This window comes from Echinops telfairi, unplaced genomic scaffold (genome assembly GCF_000313985.2).
Source record: "Echinops telfairi isolate 266 unplaced genomic scaffold, ASM31398v2 ScPeMD7_44;HRSCAF=162, whole genome shotgun sequence".
Taxonomy (NCBI): Eukaryota; Metazoa; Chordata; class Mammalia; order Afrosoricida; family Tenrecidae; genus Echinops; species Echinops telfairi.
In genome coordinates, this window is record NW_022103942.1 from 6,059,997 (window position 1) to 6,082,379 (window position 22,383).

General features: G+C 35.8%; 1 pseudogene; it reads left to right on the top strand.

The window, feature by feature from the left end:
- The window catches only part of LOC115869746, a 152,553-nt pseudogene that overhangs the window by 1,067 nt on the left and 129,103 nt on the right, over positions 1 to 22,383 (top strand).

Genomic DNA, 22,383 nt, shown 5'->3' on the forward strand with positions numbered 1-22,383 from the left:
CAGGGAGGAGGTCACATATAGTTCCTTGTAATCGATTCCCTCTTTCCTACCCTCTCTCCTTTTACCCTCCCTGTTTCTCCACTCACACCACTGGTCCTGCAGGCCTCTTTTTTTTAAATCATTTTATCGGGGGCTCGTACAACTGTTATCACAATGCATACATACATCCATTGTGTCAAGCATTTGTTGCCATCATCATTCTTAAAACATTTGCTTTCTGCCTGAGTCCTTGTTCTTGGGATGCTTTTGAAATTCTGGTAGGATATCCTCAGAGATGTATTTTGGTTCTCTTGGACTTGTTTTAATTTTCTTCAGCTTCAACCTAAATTTGTATATGAGCAATTGATGGCATGTCCCATAGTCAGTCCCACCCTGGTGTAGCTTCTCTATTATCATTCCCACAGATATAGTTATTTTGATGTCTGTGTATTACGTCTTAAGAAGTCCATGTGTATAGTTTCCTTTTGTGTGGTGGAAAAAAGTATTTGCTTGAAAAAGTCTTTGGTCGTGCAAAATTCTATCATGCAATCTCTAGCTTAATTTCTATCACCAAGTCCATATTTTTCAAGTACTATTCCTCTCTGTTTCCAAATTTGCTCTCCAATCACTAATAATTATCAATCCATCTTGATTGCATGTTTGATCAATTTGAAACTGTAGACTTTCAGAATTCTTTGATTTCTTCCTCACAGTGCTTAGTAGTTGGGCCACAAACTTGAATAATAATTTCATTGATGGTTTTCTTTGTATTCTGATCAACACCTTTTACAATCATTGCAATATCATTCCTCTTCATTGTATCATTCTTGGCATAGTAAACCATATAATTTTCTGATTCAAAATAGCCAATACTAGTCCATTTCAGCTTACTAATGCCCCCTAATATTTACCTTTATGCATTTTATTTAAATTTTAATTACTTCCAATTTTCCTAGATTTATACTTTAAATATTCCAAGTTCCAATTATGTATTGGTGTTTGTAGCTAATTCTTCTCATTTTGGGTAATGGGTCATCAGAAAATTAAGGTCCCGAAGACTTGACTCCCACAGATTTTACCCTATCCACATCATTATGGTCAACTCCACTTTGAAAAGGCAGCTCTTCACAGTTTGAGTGCCTTCCGACCCGAGGGTCTCATCTTCTCGCATTACCTCTGACAATATTCTGTTCCTTTTCATGAAGTTTTCAGTAACTGACAATATTTCAATGTTATCCATAAGGTTTCCAGTGGCTAACTACTTTCAAGTGGACGGGTTTTTCCTTCTTTATAGTCCATTCTTAGTCAGGAAGCTCTACTGACCCATTTCCACTTTGAGTGACCATGTTGGTCTCTTAGTACCAGTGACAGCATTCAGCATTGCAGCAGCAAGCAACCGCAATGCAGCAAAATGGTGGCCTGCTTTATTAAATGTAGTAACATTTAATCATAGGGTACTCCTATTGGGATCTACTTAAATTTGCATAATTTGATGTGGGGCCTCTGTATGATCGCTATGACTAACGCGAAGAATTTTACCACCGTGAAGGCTCTTCAGAAAACGCTGGTTGGGTATGGATTGTGATAAGAGTTGTATAATAAATGATTATTATAAAATGATTTAAAAAAAAAAGAAAATGCTGCTTGGATCAGATTTGTGGACCAGGAAGTCCAACCATTTATGTTTCAGTTTTTATATCTTTAGCTGTCATATCTCCCTGCAAATTTAAAATGAGAAACGAGAATTATTGCCCTGTGGTCTTCTGTGTTAAATATAATATGCAGGTGCACATAGAATACAGGTCACACAGTAAACTAAAAGCTGTAACATGAGACCTTTTGCATTTTTTCTTGGAATTCATCAAACAGAGAGTGTTCTGAATGTAAAACAATGACATTTAAACCTTTCGCTTTTCATCACAAAGATATCAAAGTCCATTAGACTCTGGGTCTACAATATTTGCAGAAGTAATATCAAGAAATGAGTTGTTAAGGATCAGTCCCTGGAGGATGCAAACAACTCTCCTCCTTTCTTTGTGTTTTCTTGCTGCTAGATTCACTTTCAAATATTATGCCCTGCTTATTTTATTGCTGTTTCATGTGCATATCTGCCAAAGCTTAGAGCCTCTCCGTAAACTCAGGGGATCAAGTGGAAAGTCCAAAACATCACAGTACCTCTCCAGGATCATCATGACTGACAGACAACAGAGAGGAGATCCTAAAGAAGACAGTACTAAACCCTCTTTCTCTGTGTCCAGTGAGTGACAGAGAGACTTGAAACCCATGAAAGGGAAGAGGTCTTTAGGAATCTGCTAGGCCAGCTTAGGCAGAGGTGAATTTGCCAGTCCTTCCCTAGTCTCTGAAGCAGCCATAGCCAGCATATTGTGTGAATTGGTATCTCTACTCACTGCCATCAAGTGAATTCTGATTCATAGTGACCCTATAAGAAAGGGTAGAACTGCCTCTGTTGGTTTCCAACACTGTAAATTTTTACAGGAATAGAAAACCTCTTCTTTCTCCCTAAGGTGGTTTTGAAAAGCTAACTTTGTGGTTAGCAGCTTAACACATAACCACTACACCACCAGAACTCTGAATTTGTTTCTAATGACCTAAAAGCTTACATTTAGCCTGTGTGTGGCCCCTTACAGGAATTTAATGCCTTTATCTTTGACACAAGAGAGATGGCAAAATTGTATTGTAACCCAACAAAACATCTCCCCTGTGCTGTGTGATATTAATGATTTTTGGTACACTTAAATTCATTGCTATACAAAACGTTTTCATTACATATAGCCAAGGCTTTTCTTCCTATTTTTAATCTCAGTCTGGAAGCTCTGCTGAAACCTCTCTACCATGAATAAATTTGCTGACATTTTATATTGCTCTGGCATAGCTCCCCATATTATAACAATACACAAACACATATAGTATAACAGAGACATGGTAGTTGGTAGGTTGTTATGACCAGAGTCTATCTGAAGACTGTTTGCAGTACCACAGTTTTTTCTCTGATCATATTTTCATGTACCCCGTTAAAAAGGTAAACTATTTTAAGGAAATTAAATAATACTACATCTTTTCTCTGCTCTTTCCCAAACACATTTATATTTTGTTAATGTATCAACTACACAGCAGATTCAAAAATATCAATGTATTTTCATGACATTTGTTATTGTGTCAGTCAAGAAAATATGCTTTCAGAAACTTGCTACCAGCAAGTCTGGCTAGACCAGAGGATGTACACTGGTACAGATAGGAACTGAAAATCCAGGGAATCCAGGGCGGATGAGCCCTACAGGACCAGTGGTGTGAGTGGCGAAACAGATAGGATAGAGGGAGAGTGGGTAGGAAAGAGGGAACCGAGTACGGCAAACTATATGTGACCTCCTCCCTGGGAGACGGACAACAGAAAAGTGGGTGAAGGGAGACGTTGGACAGGGCAAGATATGACAAAATACCAATTTATAAACTATCAAGGGCTCATGAAGGGGGGAGAGTGGGGAGGGAGGGGGAAAATGAGGACCTAATGGCGGGGGTTTAAGTGGAGAGAAAATGTTTTTAGAATGATGAGGGCAATAAATGTACAAATGCGCTTTACACAATTGATGTGTGCATGGATTGTGATAAGAGATGTATGAGCCCCTAATAAAATGATTTAAAAAAAAGAGTGTAGTGAAAGGAAGAGGAAGCAATGTACCAAGGACAAGGAACAAGGTAGAGATGAAAGTGAGACAGAGCAAAGCAGGCATTGCAGCAGAATGATACAATAAGATTAGGAAACCACTCTTACTTACATAAATAAGTTATCATTTAAATAATGCTGTCCATTTTTATGGAAATGATTTTAGTAACTTCAGTAAGGGGGGTTGGAGAGGAAGGGCATTAACAGTCCAAAATTGTCAAGACACAAATAAATATCTGTTTGTAAATACGAAGGTGCACTTGTGCATGTGTGTGTGTGTGTGTGTGTGTGTGTGTGTGTGTGTGTGTGTATAAGAGGTGGGGCAAGGAAAAGAAAGAAAAAACATGGTGCGTAAATAGAAGAAGACCAGCTTTGTTTGATGTTTAAAGGCTACTATATTCTGAATCCAACTTTCCTGAAACTATAGCTTGAAAATGAGTCATACTGAATGTAAGACAGACCCCTAGTACCTGCCTAATTTACTTGTGCTCCAAAACCAGAATCTCAGGAAATCTAACTAATTTAGAAATTAATTCAGCCACAAAAAAACCACAGCTCTTAAAAGTAGTGTAGGCATGTGTCTAGCATGTCAATCAGGATACATCCAATGAGGCCTCTGTGTGGGGATGACCTTCCCCTGAGGATTCTGGGAACTCTTGTATTTCCTCCTTGGAGGCAGGAGACACACTCTCTCCCCCCTCACTCCCTGCGAGACATCCCTGTGGAGAAGACACATGGAGAGAGACTGAAGGAGCCAGACCTCTGGAGCTGGGGAAGCCATGTGAAGACCCCTGCCAGCGTTGAGAAGCTTATAATGCCATGGGATCCACAAGACTTCCCACCCATTGGCCTGTGATCTTCCTGCATTTGGCATCATTTAATGTGTTTAGTGAGTATGAAGAGGACTTTATCGATTGGTATCGGACATATGGGCTAATATCGGACTTATGGACTTGATCTGGACTGGGCTCTGATGATTTCTCAATATTCAACTGCTCTTGTACATAAAGCTCTTCCTTATACACATATAAGTGTCTGTGGCTTTGTTTTTCTAGACGACCCAGACTAATATGTGTGTGTGCATTTACCTATATGTCTATGTATTTAATGATTCCAAAACAGAGGAATATTATTTCCTCAAAATAATCAACCCATGTAACAATAAAAAATTTGAATTATCTGAAAAAATACAAATAAAAAGGACAAAAAATACATGTCTCAAACTATTTTGGATAGAAAGTGCTACTCTGTCAAGTAACTCTTCTTTAAACTTAATTATTATTATTTTATCTGACAGAGGGAAACATTTTGAAGGTCAAGCTGTAATGTACTACCATCTTTAAATCTGGTTTTAGGAACTGACATAACTTCACAGCTTGGTTTTACACAAATCTTCCATTTCTAATCTCAAGCAGAACTTGTTTGCCATTTTTTCCTTTGGAATAGTTTATGATCACTGACATTGAGCAACCATGCTATTAGAAGGGAGTCATATTTCCCAAATTGCATTGGAAAATTCTGTGGTCAGAATTTTTAAAATAGAAGATCTGGTACATAGTCTGAGTCAATGTTTTATTTTAGTGTTTAAAGAAATATATTGACTCATTCTGTGTTGCAACAATCAGTTGCAAGGTTGAGGAAACTGGTTGTAGCTTCAAGATAGTGAGAATAAAACAAGATCATATTAAAGAGAGAGGCTCTTCTCCTTTGTTGGGGTATCAAGAATACTACTGGGTAAAAGAGTAGAAAGGAAAATCTTTGATTATCAAACGTAAATAATTTCAAATATGTGAGGAATGAGATTTCTTAGTGTTAACTATGGTTTGGTGGGATAGTTCATTTGGTGTTCAGATAATGTGGTACTTGATTTAAAAAACTGATTAGTTTACTGATATTCAGTTTGTTGGCCCTCATTTTAAGAGCAGCACATATAAGCATATACACAGACACAATAAGGTTACTACAAACTGCTCTTTCTACAATCTGTGTCTTCAAGCTGTCCTCAGTCTCTAAGACACTTACCAAACTAAAATTAGTAAACAAATCTTTAAAAGGAGAGAAGCAGATCACTTTGGTGAACTAATAATGGGATTTTGCCACTGGTTAATTCCAATAAACATGGTCTGTCTTTTCATCATCGAGTAGTTATAGAATGATGGTTCAGAATGAATCCCTGATCTCAAGTCTAGAACCTAATGGGCAGGTGTCCATTTCAGTTTAATAGAAGTGAATTAGCATTTCAATTCAAATTCTAACAGCTGGTATTGTCACAGGTACTAAACCACATTTTCAATGATTGATATAATTTTCATAATAAACCAGAGATTAGCATTAGGGCAAAATGTAGCAGAGCATGGTAATACCATAATCACCTAAGGAAGTGATGCTCTAATTTTGAAATAGGATTGGGAGGATAATGGAAAGACCATGAGCAATTTGTTTCCAAACTTTGCAAAGAAAATTGGTTTGCAAATCAGTGTGAGCTGGGGCAAGATAATTATCCTAACATTTTAAAATGACATTCACTCCACCTACATAGTGTAAAAGAAAAATCAATACTTATAAGAAATAATTGTAAAATTTGAGAAAAATAAGTACAAATACTCAGTAAGGGAGAAAACTGCTCATGCATGCATTACATTTATATATTTCAATTTACCGATTAATAAATCATCAAACTATTTTGTTGTTTATTTTCAAAGGTGCCATAATATCTGTGGGGTTGTGATGCCTATTTTAGAAATGATGTCTAGTAACTTACCTATTTACTAAGAGTTCATCATTTTCAATATGATTCTATGTGGTAAGCCTTTTAACTGCCTTTGTACTGTCAGCTGTGAAACATAAAGAACTGTGACCTGGATGCCTAGGGAGAAAATATAAACTGTTTTTATTTGTAGCAAGTTTCAAGGTACACCCAAAGCCAAGATACTCTGAAAATTACAAATTGTAATGTGTAGTCCTTTAAAGTGACCTTATTCTGTTTAACCCAAAGCAAATAAACTTCACAATAAGCGACACCAGCATTTCTTTTACACTGAGTAGAGCTGCAAGGCCATCTGCATGTGAGGAAAGCATGTGACTTCTGCATTTCCCTTGGATAACTGTGCTCACAGCACAGAGGCAGAATGTCCTGTGACATCTAAGCTGTGGCAGACCGTCCCTTGTAAAAATGCAGTAAAGTTCTTTGTTCTCAAAGCTACCGTAAGTAATTTGGGGAATACATGGTTTGTCACTACTTTCCAGAATATTTCAACTTGGTCACATGGGAAAGCAAGTCAAATAGCAGATATTGTTTAGCTATCAGCCTCTGAAGAATTGTTTCTCAAATTCATTCCCTTTAATGTTGAACTGCTGGGTTGATCTAGAAGTGCACTTTTGTGCATGGGTCAACAAACTTGGATCCTGCTTTCTCAATAAGGAAAGTTATCTCATCTGCACAGTGTGAGACTTAAGGGACTAATTCATAGATCTTAATGGTCTTTTCATTTACTTCACCACATGAGGTGACAATCACAGTTTGTTTTGTTTTGCCTAAATTTGATTTTATATCATCTTCACATATGGCACTTCAGCATTATCACCACTGGGCTTTCCCCATAGGAGCTGTGTACTCATGTTCTATAGCTCCTAATATGACAGGGTACACAGAAAGTGGCCCTGAGTAACTGAGCCTGTCAAGAAAGAATGGATAAAGAGTAAAATGGCTGCTTCATTTCTTTGTCAGTCACATCATGAAATGACTCCACCGAATGTGACTTGTTATTCAACAAAGATGGAATTTTCAGGAGAAATCCCTATGAATGAAATAGTTAAAATTTAATCTTAAATAAATATGAGTATCCAATCAACTGTTAATAATATTTCACTGGATCATCTATAGATCCCCAGAATGCTCTAGGTATACTAATAATCATGTGATGGAACAAACAAAAAATCAAACCAAATTTTGATAATGTTTTAACCAGTGTTCTAAATATAACCTTATTTAATCTTTACAACAGCTCTGTGAGGTATTTTCTGTTATTATCTCCATGCTGCTGATGAGAAGAATGAGACCCGGAGAAGTTAGTAACTTCCCCAAGTTACATGATGAAATGCAGAGTTAGAATTAGAACCAGACTCCAGACCATACGTTATGAATACTACCTATGGATATGCATCTTATTTCTCAAATATCTGTAATTATATTGCAAAGACAGAAATAAAATTATTTTTAGATTATCTACATGCCCTTTATCTTTTCTTTTCATCAGTATAACTGCTTCAGGAGTTGACTTTGTCTTGAATACAGTACGTCAAATTTTATATTCAGATAAAGGTCGCTGAAGTACTGAGCATGTGCCTATGGGATGAATTTGTCTACTGTGAATTGTATATCATCCTAACACTGTGGTTAAAATGACTATATTTATTATGTGAACTGGAATGACAATGAGAAGTGGGTAATTTCAATACAGTACTAAAACCCTGCTACAAAATTTGCCTAAGAATTCATAATATTTCTGAATTATTACACAGTATACAATTATGTTCACATTACTGAATGTTGCTGGAATTTTCATTTAATTATTCTATTTTAAAGTCACATATAATACATTATATGCTATGTATCTTTTGACATATGGCCAATTATGTATAACACTCTCAAATTTTCCAGCTGTGTTTAAGGAACACAAATATTTTGTTTTCAGACAGCTTGATAGAAATCTTGAAGTTTGTGAGAAAACAAGATTTATTAAAGTATGGGTTTTTTTTGCCAGCCAGCTCTAAGGTAATTTTCAAAAGGGAAAACTCATCATTTTAACATAACACAATCTTTGTTGCTTTTCAATAATATCATATTACCAAATTGTATTTTGCTTATTTTCCACTATGACATCTATTTAGTTCTTTTTCATTTCAGAATCTGACAGAATAAAGAATGCTTCTACAATCTGGATGAGACTATGCTTTGTTTATGTCAATCACAAGAAAACAGGAGAATACTAGGGCCCATAGTGATGGATTCAAGGATTTTATTCTCTAACATCCTCAACACCTAAAACAGTTAGATGCTATATTCAGTGTTTCATCTCTTTGCTTAAGGACAAAATCTTCACTTGTCCAAACTGTTTATAGCTGTTTATTGTGTACAAATTGGGGTAGATCTTAGGTTCTTCAAGGTCCATTTTAGGTAGAAGAGGTGTTCTGTCCCCCTTTATTATTTCTCCCAAGAGAACCTATGGTGATATATACTTAAAATTCTGCCTAGGGTAAACCCTATTAGATTAGTGTTTCTCTGACAATGGATTGCAACCTCTTGGTAGGCAGTGAAATAAATGAAAAAGGTTTGAGTGGTAATTTTAAAAAGTTTGGAGTGGACTATAACATATATAGCACATTTTGCCAAATTGCCGTTTAATTGTGTGTATGTATGTGTGTGCACATGCATGCAAACTGGTAACAATGCAAAATGTACTTTCGAATATTGTCTGTAGTTAAACAATAGAGAAAGATACTGCATTGGATTTTACCCTGATTTATTTCACATGTATAGGGGCATACTTTTCCCTAAGTAAACTAGGGAAATTTCTATAAATAAGTGAGATTTTTAAACAAAGGACTTCAATAGCTAAATTGTCTTTATTGCTCATTCTTCTATTTTTAAGTTTATTAATAAAAATATATATATATCTAGGAAAAACAAATAAGAAAATGTGCAATTGCTTAGAAAGAAAACTAAAATGAAAGTACATTACTAAATTTAGAGTTGAAGTTTGTAATTAAAATAGAGAGAAAACAGCAATGAAGTATATATTTTAGATCCATTAAAATGGATCAAAAAAGATTTAAGAATGAAAATCATGTTTCCATGTATTTAACTTGTACTTTTCACTAGCATATAAAGTGAGAATGATAATTGCACTGTGAACTCAGTTACAGAAATATGAAAGAATTAATAATCTATTCCTCATTCTTAATTAGTGCAGATATGCAATTGTTAGAATACTGTCATATTAACATCTTAGTAAAAAGGCATATATTGTATTAAGACTATAGTCATAAATTATTAATATCCACTGTGTGCATAGTAAAGAAAACAACTATTTCCTATGAGCCAAAAGAATTCAACCTCTGAAAAAAAATGCAGCAATATTCATTGCCAAAGCACAGTATTTATAGGAGAAAAGGCTTATGAATAAAAAAAATGATACCCATGTTTCAAATAAATATATAATCTAGTGAGAAATGAAAATTTGTAAACTAATAATTCAAGTGAAGAATCTGTGTGAATTTGAACACACCTTTAATCCTATGACTCTGAAACGCATTTTCACTCTCCAATGGCCCTCCTTTGTATGTTGAGGGAGTTGATCTTTACATTGATGCCTTTTTTCCCCCTTGTAATCATTTTATTGGGGGCTCTTATATCTCTTGACACAATCCATATGTGCATCCATTGTGTCAAGCACATTTGTACATATGTTGCTATCATCATTTTCAAAACATTTGCTTTCTACTTGAGCCCTTGATATTAACTAATTTTTCCACCTCCCCCTCCCTCCTCATATACCCTTGATAATTTATAAATTTTTTTTCATGTCTTACACTGACCGCTGTCTCCTTTCACCCACTATTTTGTTGTCCATCCCCTTGGGAAGGGGTTTTACGTAGATCATATGTGATTGGTTCCCCCCTTCCCCCCCCACCACCTTCCCCTTCCCCTCCTGGTATCGCTACTCTCATTATTGGTCCTGAGGGATTTATCTGTCCTGGATTCCCTGTGTTTCCAGCTCTTATCTGTACCAGTGTACATGCTCTGGTCTAGTCGGAATTGTAAGGTAAAATTGGGGTCATGATAGTTGGGTGGGGGGAGGGAGGAAGCATTAAAGAACTAGAGGAAAGTTGTATGTTTCATCAGTGCTATACTGCACTCTGACTGGCTCGTCTCTTCCTTGTGACCCTTGTGTTAGGGGCTGTCCAACTGACTACAGATAGGCTTTGGGTCTCCATTCCGTCTCCTCCTCGTTCACATGAATATGATTTTCCTGTTCTGGGTCATTGATGCCTGATACCTGATCCCATCGACACCTTGTGATCACACAGGCTGGTGTGCTTCTTCCATGTGGGCTTTGTTGCTTCTCAGCTAGATGGTCACTTGTTTACCTTCAAGCCTTTAAGACCCCAGACACTATATCTTTTGATAGCTGGGTACCATCAGCTTTCTTCACCACAGTTGCTTATGCACCCATTTTGTCTTCAGCGATGCTGTCGGGAAGGTGAGCAACATTGATGCCTTTCTAAGCTTCACTGTTTCCATGTAGGTTTGGCCAATGGAAAGTCTGGCAAAAAAATTGTAGGCCAGAAGAGTAACTTAGGGTAATTATAGTATTTCTCTCCTTCCTTTTATCCCCATATCTTCATGTCTTTTTGTAGAAGCTTTTTGTGCATGGTAGAAGATTACTCTAGATGGTGCTGGCTCGTGTTACACCTCCTCCATGTTTGAGTTCTATATCACAGTTCTACAGCAGATTCTTGCTTCTTCTAATTTTCAATTCTATCACCATTATCAGTTAGTCTTTCAGAGCTTTCATAACCTGTTTAACAATTTTCTGCATTAAAATACCTTTGTTTTAGGTCTTCAGAGTTGCTCCTAGTTGCCTAATTAGAATGTTTAAAACAGGAAATAGAATTTGATTTACATTAGTCAGAACCATTATCACAACCGGCATATATGTTGAATACTTAACTGCATTATTGTAAATGTATTATTGTAAGTGTAGTTCATATAACAGTCCTACTCTTCACGTGAAGAACTTGAAGAACAAAGAGGTTATATGAACTTGTTCATAGTCATATAACTAATGCAACATTGTTTTTCAGTGTTTTTTAACCACTCTGTGATATAGTTATAGAAATCCTCTTTAGTACCAGTCATTACACTTATTGGACATCTATTGCTTCATAGTTTCTATGGTGGCAAAAGGCATGAACACTTGTATAAATAAACATTCCCTCTGCTAATATGCTTTTATAAGTATAAGGAAATTGCTAAAATAAGGGAATTCTCAGATAGAATATGCTTTCAAAGCTTCTAGTCAAGTGATATCTAGATAGCAGGCATGAAATGATTATCTTTGAAATAGAATTACATTGACAAATATTCATTGCTTGTCCTCAAAATATCATTTGCAGCTAAATTCTGGAAAGCAGGAGACCTTAATTTGTCCATTTGAAGTAAACCTACATTGTAGGACCATGGTAAATCAGATCTGGAAAGTAATATTTCCTTTGTAGCAAAGTAATCATCAATGTCCAATAGTATGTTTGTTTCCCATTTCTGTAGTTTGGAGAGCTACTTCTCTAACTTTCTCAATCAATATAATACAAATCTATCAGCTACCATCCAAACATCCCTCTGGGTTTGGATTGTTCAGTATGCATACAAGGCTACTCATATTAAGAGCTGAAATGTACAATCAAGCAGAATGATGTGCACACAGCTGTTTTATATTTAGTTGACTTTCCAATGTGAGCTAATTTGTTGTGGGGACCGATGGTATTACTAAGATATATTTAAAGTTTAGGATGAGAAAAAAATGTTGTTTGAAGGTGAAACTTTAGTCTCCTCTCAACTTTAATGGGCTTTATTTTTGTATTTCCTTAATGTCAGGTGGAAGAAAATGCTTCATTTATCAGCACATATAATGATAACAAGCTTTCCCAATTCCTCCTGGAATCAACATCTTAAAACCTTTATTATTTTTATAATGATAAATGTCAATAAAAGCAAAGGTGACATGAATAACACTTAAGACTTGAAAACATTCTATGTGAAAATGAAATGGTGACTATAACAAAATACATTATTCACCTTGTTCTTAGATTTATATCTTGGCCAAATGCTCTGACAGAAGGTAGGTCTATTCAATAGATATCTAATGTGTGGAAGCTACTTTCATTTATGCGTGTTTTCCCCTTGGGAAAAGATAGTGCCCTGAAGAGAGGAAAAAAGACCTTGAGGGGAGTAAAATGGCATCATTGGCTTCAGAATAAACTGGTATTACTGCCTGAAACTCTAACATGTTAGAGAAGAGAAATGCAGCACAAAATCATTATTCAGGAAAACACTGTGTTACAACTATTAAAAGGGATGATGTTAGTGACCCAGAATGGAAGAATATTGTATTAGTTCTGAAAACAAAATCGACTTTGTCAGGAGGTTAACAGAGTTCAGGATGCATATTGTAAAATCATGGGAAATAGACCAGAAGTATTTAATTTTCTCAATGAATATTACTAGCTTATTGAGAAGTCAAAACTTTAGAAAAATGCTGGTCACTCATAGTTTCTCATAATGTAGACCTAGATGTTCTCTCTAATTGAACTGTTACCAAGTGGAGAATGTACCTACTTTCTGATTTTAAACCAGCAGAAGAGGTATGTTACCTGTGTTACAGAATACGGTTCTGTTTATTCACGTTGGTATATTAGTACCCTATTAACTGCTTTAATAATTTGAATGTCACTACTAACAACTTTAAGGACAGTTATTACTTAATATAGAAACCCATCTGTAGTTCAGCTACCAGTATGGGGCCTGAAATAAGTCAGGATGCAAACAATGTAAACAATTCTGTTCTAATAACAATATATATGTTTGAAGTCCCATTGTTATTATGTGATTTCTTCATCATTTAAGTACACTTCCATTTTCACAAGGATTCAAAAGGCCTGAAGTCTGAATAGTCTTCTACTTGCAAAAGTCTTTCTAGTTTCACAGTCACTACATGGGTTGAAGCCATCTCTTACTTGGATCATTACAATAAGATCCTTGCCAGTACTGCTACCTTTATTCTTGCTCTTCTCTAATCCATTCTAAATCATTCTCCATTCTGCTGTCAATGTTATATTTCTTGCACACCCATTTGAGCATGTTAGTTTCCTGCTCAAAATTTTCTCCATCTTTACTTGAGAAGAAAGTCCAAAGTTTTTAATATAACTTAACAATTGATCCCTTGACACAACTTCAAAATGAAACTAATTGCCTTTGAGTTGGTTCCGACTCATAGTGACCCATAGCACAGAGTAGAACTGCCCAAGTGGGTTTCTGAGACAGTAAGTATTTACACCATAAGTCTTTCTTTATGGGGTGAAAACATCCCATCTGTCACCCGTGGAATGGGCTCCTCGTGTCCAGTGGATGATCTTGTGGTTAGCAGCCCTATGTGTCACCCAGCGTGCCACTGTGCTACTTGCTAGCTATGGCTTATTGCCCAGGCATGTTAGGGATGCTTGAGGTAGGTATCTGTGGCTACAATTTTTTTAGCTCTGTCTGTCATTGCTTCATGTTTCTGCATAACCTCTTAGGCATGTCACATGAATGTACTATTTATATTTGAATCATGTAACTCATTCAATTAATCACTCAGACACTGTTTAAGGTAGAGGAGAGATAGGCAATAAACAAAATAAATTAGTCCATTATATGGAATATATAAAATTTTGATTGAGGCATTTTTATTCGTGAACTAGGTAATGTGCACAAACATCCACATGGGAAGAAAACATTACTGGAAACTAACTATAATCCAATAAGGAGCCCTGGTGGTGCAGTGTTTACTGAAATCTGCATGGTCAGCAGTTCAAAACCACCAGCCAATCCACAAGAGAAAACCTGGGCTTTCTACTCCAATAAACAGTTATAGTCTCAGAAACCCAAAGAGAGTAACTATGAGTTATCATTGACTTGATGGCAGTGAATAACTATAATCCAAAGAAAAATAGAGACCAGTTGCTGTCAATTTTATTTGGACTCATGACCACCCCTATGCCTGTCAGAAAAGCACTTCCCTCTTGATCTTAAATGATTGATTATTACTAGGTGGGTATGCTGCAATAGTAAAATATTAACCCTATAGAACTGTCTACTTGACTGAAAATCGAGCCACAGGGCTAAGTTCAGCTCGAGATGTGAAGAGTAACTAAAAGCCATAGTCTTAACATCTTAGAATTTACACTGTCTCTCTCTGACTACTACACGTGGTCTCTTTCATAGTTTTGAACTTTGTTCCCACTGTATCCCATACTTTTATCCCACCTTACCCAGCGCCATTTAATGTGATCCTTTCCAGAACTGTTGATAGTGGTATCTGGGCACAATCTAGTTCTTCTGGTCTGAGGATTGTACAAACTCCATTGGACTAAATTTTTCCATGTGTCTTTCTTTTTTAATTACTTTTATCTCCTCCAGATAGGGAAAGACTAATAGTTACTTTTTAGGTGGTTGCTAATTAGCTTTTAAGATCCCAGTTGATACTCACCAAAGTAGGATGCAGAATGCTGTCTTTGTGATCTGTTATGTCAGTTGGCTTTTGTGTCCCCCAAGAATATTATCTGGCTCCCAGACCCACTGACTCATTTCCTAATGCTATTGGGTTATGACTAAGAAGTTTTCATAAATGTTCCCCCTTTATGTTCCACCATATTCATGAATATATGTGCACCAAAGTAAAATACAAATATAAAAACTGTCCTCTGACAAAGAAGACTTATGAAAATGGAAAGGCCAATAGAAACAATCCAATGAAGTAATAGATCACGAGAACATCAATTTCTACAACCCAGAAACCAGAGGGGTAAAAAAGTGCACGTGTATCATATTAACTGTTCTGAAAAGTATCCTATCAGGTTTGAGTTAGAGTGGAAGAAAATGTGAAACAACTGAAGATCATAAAAGAGACCAGGTTCACTGATTGACTAGAGACTGGGGCACTCGAGACTATGAGCCTCAGTCTCCCTTCAGGTCTGGCATTGGGCTCACTTCCATGTTAGAATAATCAGCAATATAAGATTAACAGGGTAGCATAATCCCATAGACAAAGTTCAGAGAGTTAGAAATGAAGACAGAAGAGAAATAGAAACCGGAAACACAGGAAGGAAGTGGGATACCTGATAGTGCACTGAAGGGTAGGCAATGGATAAATTGAAACAAAATTAATTGCTAAATATGAAACTATGATCTGATCTGTAATTCTTCACTAATTCAAAATAAATTTAAAATAAATATATTGAGATGATAAATTAGAATCTATATATGTCCGTGGGTGTACATACTACTATTTGTCATCTTACGTCAACATCTACATCTACGTATTTACTCACTGATCGCATTTTCAACCATGACTGTAAATCTTTATGGGAACAGACACCTTTATCTTTCTCCTTTGATCAGCCAGTGAGTCTGAACCACTGACCTTGCATTTAGCAGGGCTCTTAGAGATCATTAAGAAGTAAACAATTAAGTCTTTGAAGCACTCACCAGATATCTCCAACTATTATAAGGAAAAGTTTGTTTTCATTTACCTTATTTGATCTTAGTGGCCATTCAAATTAAACATTTAAACCTGGCTCTTTAAACAGAAATTTCTTGCCAGCCCCAACCCCACCCCCCTTCACAATATTGAATGTGATACTCCAAACGTACATAAGTTCTTGGGAGAAGAAACAAAATTCTTATTTTTAATCATTTTATTGGGGGCTCATACAACTCTTATCCCAATCCATACATACATCAAATTGTGTAAAGCACATTTGTACATTCGTTAGCCTCATTATTCTCAAAACATTTGCTCTCCACTTAAGCCCCTGGCATCAGCTCCTCATTTTCCCCTCCCTCCCCGCTGCCCTCTCCCTCATGAACCCTTGATAATTTATAAATTATTATTTTGTCATATCTTGCACTGTCCGACATCTCCCTTCACCCAATTTTCTGTTGTCTGTCCCCCAGGGAGGGGGTTATATGTAGATCCCTGTAATCGGTTACCCCTTTCCACCCCACCCTCTCTCCACCCTCCAGGTGTCACCACTCTCACCACTGGTCCTGAAGGGATCATCCATCTTGGATTCCGTGTTTCCAGTTCCTATTTGTACCAGTGTACAACCTCTGGTCTAGCCAGATTTGTAAGGTAGAATTGGGATCATGATAGCTGGGGGTAGGGGGGAGAAGAGTTAAGAAGCATTTAGGAACAAGAGGAAAGTTGTATGTTTCATTGTTGCTACACTGCGCCCTGACTGACTCCTCCCCGCGACCCTTCTGTCCACTTATACCTCAAATATGAGATCAAATTGCTATTTGTTGGGTCAATCCCAGATGCACGGCTGGCCATTGATTTGGTTCTCAGGGTCCTCACTTCAGCAAAAGACATGGAAGAGCATTGTAAGGAAACTGAACAATGCCCTCACTGCTATGGGCAAATCTGTTGCACAGGACCTCTTTAAAGTGTTGACAAATGAGGATATCACTTTTAAGACTAAATTGGCCCTGATTCAAGCCATTTTAAATCACCTCCTGTATGTGAAAAATGAACAATGAATCAGGAAAATTGATGCACTTGAATTTTTATGTTAGCGAAGATCATTGAAAGTACCATAGATTGCTGGAAGAACCAGCAAATCAATCTAACAAGAAGTACAGACAAAATGCACTCGAGAAGCAAGGAAGGGAAGCCTTTGTCTCATGTACTTTGGACATGGATCAGGAGAAATCAGTCCTTGGAGAAGGACATCATGCTTGGTAAAATAGATGGTCAACAAAAAAGACAAAAGTCCTCAACAAGATGGAGAGATATAGTGACTGCCACAAAGGCTTTACCATAGCATTATTGTGAAGATAGCACTGTCCTGGGTAATACTCTGTCCTGTTGTACATATGATTTCTATAAATCAAAACTGACTAGACAGTGCCAAACATTTAAGTTGATGCCAAATTTGTTTACAGGCTTCACATCTTAATTTCAGTCAAGGAAGACCTAGGATTCAATTAATTCCTTGATCAGGAACATGCTAGGACTAAGAAAGATTTTATTATTTTTCTTACATTAACTAAAGGAAAAATCCAGCATTATATACTGAATTTAGTGAGTCATTAGAATTTTGAAGTTTAAAATGTTGACGTTCAGGATCAATTTTAGAATTTTGAAGTTCAGAATCAGCCAACAAAGTTGATGTAAGCATTTGAAACCTGGGTCTAAATAGAGACACTGTTTTCACTCTTTTATGAATCAAGACAAGATATTTGCTGTATATCACTGACTACTCTGTATCTTTAAATGTTGAGTTTTTGTTTATGCAGAAAATTCTTCTTATCCTTCATGTTTCATCAGAATAAGATCTTCAGAATACCTTCGTGCTTATATAAAAATGTCAAGCACAGGAATTCTAATGAATAGCTTTAATAGTGTAATATTACGGATGAGTCAAATTAGCATAAATGTTTATTTTTGCCAGAAATTGACATGACTAAGCTTCCTACCTAAGGACTCCAACTCTATCCTCAAGTGAGTTGACAGCATTTAGAAAGTAAAATTATGTTTGTGTTTTTATTAAGATTGCATAATATAAAATCACGAGTTTGACTTTTTCTTTCATTGTTTGTTGTTTTTCCCTTACTTTTAATATCTGCTTACTGTATATGCTAGCGTATCACTATCATAAAACTTTATAATGAGACTTTTGGTTTATGTAATTCATTAACAAATACTCTTGGGATACAAAATAAACCTACCTAATTTCTTATAATCATAATATACTGTATTGACTTTCCAGTATATAAGCCATATGCTAGATTAATTATTGTAGATATGACTCCATGGGAATAAACAACTTAATAGATTTTTCTTGGTTGAGAAGAAATAAATTGATTGATCATATCTTACAGAGATACTCTTTCAGATCATTCAAGTCCTTATTAAGAAATGATAGACCTATAAAAAATAAATAACAACAAAATGTATTTCAGCAAATGTTCCCTAATACTTATACAGAATATTATGAAACTGTTACTTTGTACTTGTACACTACTTTTTGTTACCATGCTGTTCGTCTTTATAGTCATTAAAAATTAGCACATTAGCACCTTCACATGTTTGTATTTTAAAAATATGTATGAATATATATTGTTTATTTGCCCTTTGTGTATCCTTTGACTTTGTAAACCATGCATATTTCATCCAATGCCTTTTTATCACTATCCAAAAATTTTCCATTTACGTAGAATTATTTCAGATGTGGGTCAGAAGATGCCCACATCTATGCAATTTGGTTGCAAATTCTAGAAATGTACCTTTCAGCATATATTGATTGTGCAATTCTAGATACCAAGGACTAATGTAGATTTGAGGGTAAAATATCAAATATGACAAAATCCCACCTTTTGTGAATCTTGTAATCAAGTGATGGATAATTAAAAAATAGAACTAGTTCATTTTTTCTCTCTAAAGTAATATGCTTTTGACCTTGATGGCTTTAAGATAATAGTCAAATATTTTATAATTGGCTTCCAATATCAATTATGACATTCAAATATAAATTATGAAATTGTAATATCAAGAACAGATTTGTCAAATTGAACACTAATAACTGAAAACCTAGTGAGTTATGGTATGACATCAAAAGCACCATACATAGCAGATGTCATTAAAAAGACAGGAAAGAAGGAAAAGACCAAAATGCATTTGAGAAAAGACTCGAAGACTTACTCTAGAACTTAGAGAAGCTAACACAATGGAAAGAAATGGTTAAATAAAAGAGCTGGACAGAATATTTCAATAAGCAGCTGAGTAAGACAAAGAAAAAATATAATGAAATGTGCAAAGACCCAGAGGTAGCACACAAAAAAGTAAGAATATGCTCTGCAATTTTCAAGCTGAAAGAACTGAAGAAAAAATTGAAGCCTCGAGTTGAAATGCTGAAGGATTTTATGAGCACAATACTGAAAGACACAGAAAAGAAAAAAAAAATGGACGATGTGTATATACACTTATTATACCAAAAAGAATTGGTCTGTTTTCAATCATTTAAAGGATTAGCATATAATTAAGAACTAACGATAAGGAAGGAAAAGAATCCAAAGTGTACTGCAGGAATTAACCATATACAAGACTCCAGGAATTGACAGAATACCAAATGAAATGTTTGAACAAACTAATGTGCTGGAGGTGCATACTCATTTATGCTAATAAATTAGGAAGGTGCCTGGGAGAAATTAATATTTGTGCCCATTCCAAACAAATGTGAGTCAATAAAATGTGGAAATTATTTAACAGTTTTAACATCATATAGATAGACATATAAAAATTTTATGAATATAAGTAAAAAGCTTGCTTGCAGTACATTAACCTGATAGAAATTCAAATCAGATTCAGAAGAGAATCCGAAATTAAGGATATTATTGCTGGCATCAAATAGATCTAAGTTGAACAAAGAGAATGTCAGAAAAATGTTTATTCATGTTTTATTGACCATGCAAAGACATATTTGACTGTATGGATTAAAATATATTATGGATAACACTGTGAAATGGGAATTCTAGAAGAGTACATTATGCTCATGTAGAACATATACATAGGCCAAGAGGCAGCCATTTCAATACAGTCAGGGGTATGGTATGGTTTAAAACCAGGAAAGATGTGCATTAGTGTTGCATCCTTTCATTATGATCATTTGATCTATCTGCTGAGAGCGTAATCCAAGGAGCTAGGCGCTGTGAAGAACTAGGTATCAGAAGATGACAGTGAAAGCCCAAAATCTATTTAGAGTCCTATACATGGATTAAGCCTCAATTGCCTTCCCTCAATCCATTCACCAAAGCTGTGAATACTCTTGTTCTTTCATTAGAAATGTTGGAAAGTGGATCAATGCAGATATTTTTAGATTAAAATTGAACATCTTGCTATTTGTTTTTCCTTTTGACTTATTTTTAACTTGTTTGACTTTTCATTATATTTTCCCTTTTTTTCTGGATTGAGGTTTTTCTGCATATTATTTTGTTGTTGTTGGGATGCATTTAATATGATTTTCTTTATGTGAAATCCAGAGTAAGTAACTCTATATAGAGAGTAACTAGATGAATACTTTCTTCGGGTCATGCAGGGGAGGTTGTGGGGGCATGTTGTTATTCGAGGTCATTGAGTTGACTGCAACTCATAGTGGCCCTACGCACTGCAGAACGAAGCACTGCGCAGTCCTGCGCCATCCTTACAACTGTTCTATGCTCGAGCCCAGGATGGCAGCCATGGTGTCAATCCTTCTCCTTGAGAGTCTTCTCCGTTTTTAATACAACCTCCACCTTACCAAACACGATGTCCTTCTCCAGGGACTTCTTCTCTGGACAACGTGTCCAAAGAATGTAAGATGAAGCCTTGCTACCACTGCTTCTGGGAACACTCTGGCCATACTTCTTCAAAGACAGATCAGTTTAGCCTTTTAGCAGCCCAGGTTCTTTCAATATTCTAATAATAATGGATACAAGAATGCAATAATGGTATAAAATTGCTTCTGGTGATGAATCTACAACTAATTTTAATATATTTAGACCATTGAATGATATGGTTCACAAAGTATATGTCAACAGAGTTGTTTGTTTGTTTTAAGGATGATTCATCAACAACCTGAAATATGCAGATGACAAAACTTTGCTTGTTGAAAGTGAAAAGTACTGAAGCACATATTAATGAAATCAGTGACTTCAGCCTTCAGGATGGATTACAGTATGGATTACTAATATAAATAATACGAAACTGCTCCCACAAATGGACCGATAAATTAAACATTAATAAATGGAGAAAATATTAAAATTGTTTTGCTTGGAACTACAATGACACCCATGGAAGCAGCAGTCAAGAATCCAGAAGACTTACGCCATTGAGCTAATCTGCTGTACAAGACCTCTTTAAAGGGTTAGAAAGCTAAGTTGTCACTTTGAAGGTGAAGGTGTACCTGAGTAAAGCTGTGTAATTTTCTATTGCATCGTATGCACGTGAAAAGTGGACAATGAACAAGGAAGTCTGAAGTAGAATTAACGCATTTGAATTGTGGAATTAGTAAAGAATTATGAATATCTGTGGGCTGCCGAAAGAAGAAACGAATCTGACTTAGAAGAAAAACAGTCAGAATAAACCTCTGGAGTGGAGATGGCAAGATTTATTTTCCTACACTTTAGACACATCATTAGGAGCGACCAGGTCCTTGGAAATCAATATTACACTGGTAAAGTATAAAAAGAGGAAGAAACTTAAAGAAGATGGATTGACACAATGGCTCCAACAATGGGATAAAACATGACAATTGTGAGGAAAACGCAGGTCTGGCCAGTGTTTTTATTCTGTTGTGGAAAGAGTGTATGTGCACAGGAACCAACTAGTCAACTCCTAACAATAGTTAAAATGTCATTTTAATATGTTTTTAAATGTGGGAGCTTTGTAAAACCTCAAATATTTTTAACTACTGTAGTTTAGTAACAGTTAGTAATACATAGTATATGCTATATAGCAGTTCAACAAATGCTTGGCAAATTGTTATATTTGCTCCTTAAACTTGCTGTTGTAGAATGTGCAAGGTACAGGTACATATTCAATTTTCCACAATATTAGCTGTAATAATTGCTACACTTTTATTAACTATGTTGACTTGTTGATTCGTTTGGATTTAATTGCCATCTATATTAATTTTTCATCATATTCTGGTTTTTATTTCATAAGATGGTAGAATGTAGTTGATGTTGCTCACAGCAGACTCAATCATGGAGTTGGTTACATATTGCTAGGATACATCATGGGGGATTACTAGACCAAACCAATGAGAATCCTGGCCCAGCCAAATTCACACAACACTTATCCATTGCAGCATTCATGGGGGGAAAAAAACAACAAAAACAAAAACTAATTACCTAAGTAATTAAT